Genomic DNA, 1,105 nt, shown 5'->3' on the forward strand with positions numbered 1-1,105 from the left:
TCTATATATTGATCAGAGGGATGGATTTTGTGGCTAGCTAGATCATTTCACATCTGTCTCTCTCTTCCTCTCTCCCTTTGATGGTTCTCATAGGTAATATGATTGCTCCATAATTATCCTAATTTATTTTGCTTTCATATTTTTGGTTGCATCATTTCACTTTCTGCTCTGCCATTTCCCAATTCATTTACATAGAAGGCATTATTTCCTATTTTCTCATTCCTAGAATAAGCTACACATGAAGACACAACTGGTCCTCATTTTCAGTCTGTACCTTTGAATACGGAGGAAAATCTTTCCTCTGCTCTCTACCAATTCCCTACTCTACAGTTACAATAATTTAGAATAGTAAAAATTTGCCACGCCGACCCCAGTAGAGTCTGCTTAGCATGGGAAACCATCTATCAGACCATGATAGGGGCCTCGAGACCCATCTCTGAGTTTTGGGACTTCACCGAAGTCTACCTCAGAGAATGGGGCTTTACAGAAACCTATCTCCAAGTTTTGGGACTTCACCGAAGTCTACCTTGGAGAATAGGGCTTCTAAGAGGCCTACTCCTGGGAAAAGGCTGGCAAAACCCCTGGAAAAGATGTGTTTCTGCCTATCTTTTCCTCATAAGAGTGCCTATTAATCTTTTACTGTTTCTACTGCTCATTGTACTTACTCATTGTCAACGTTCCCTTATTCAAAGCTCTTTCTTAAGAGTGTTGACGACTCCAATATCTGATGAGTGTCTTAAAAATATGACTAACTCACCAGAGTTAAGTGCTACCCTGAAACCCCTCTTATGGAGGCTAGTAGACAAGTTATAAGTAAATATAAAAGTATTGGGGGTTTCACAAAGTCACTCCAGCAGAAGGAATTGTAAGAGATTTACAAAAAGTTGTAGGCGCGGCTAGAACAGAAAGAATGTATGGCAATTGCTGAGATAACTACTTAGGAGAAAGAACTTCCTCATTTACTAAGAGACTTGCTAAATCTAAGTCTCCTTGGTGCTTACTATTAAAGAAGGAACAGGAAAGATCTTAATGGGACAGTTAAGGCCTCTATAGAAAAAAGTATAGATCTAGGCCTCCCTGACCTTACTATTAAAGAAGGAACAGG

The sequence above is a fragment of the Dipodomys merriami genome, unplaced genomic scaffold, assembly GCF_024711535.1.
Source record: "Dipodomys merriami isolate MVZ:Mamm:240054 unplaced genomic scaffold, mDipMer1.0.p SCAF_1071, whole genome shotgun sequence".
Lineage (NCBI taxonomy): Eukaryota > Metazoa > Chordata > Mammalia > Rodentia > Heteromyidae > Dipodomys > Dipodomys merriami.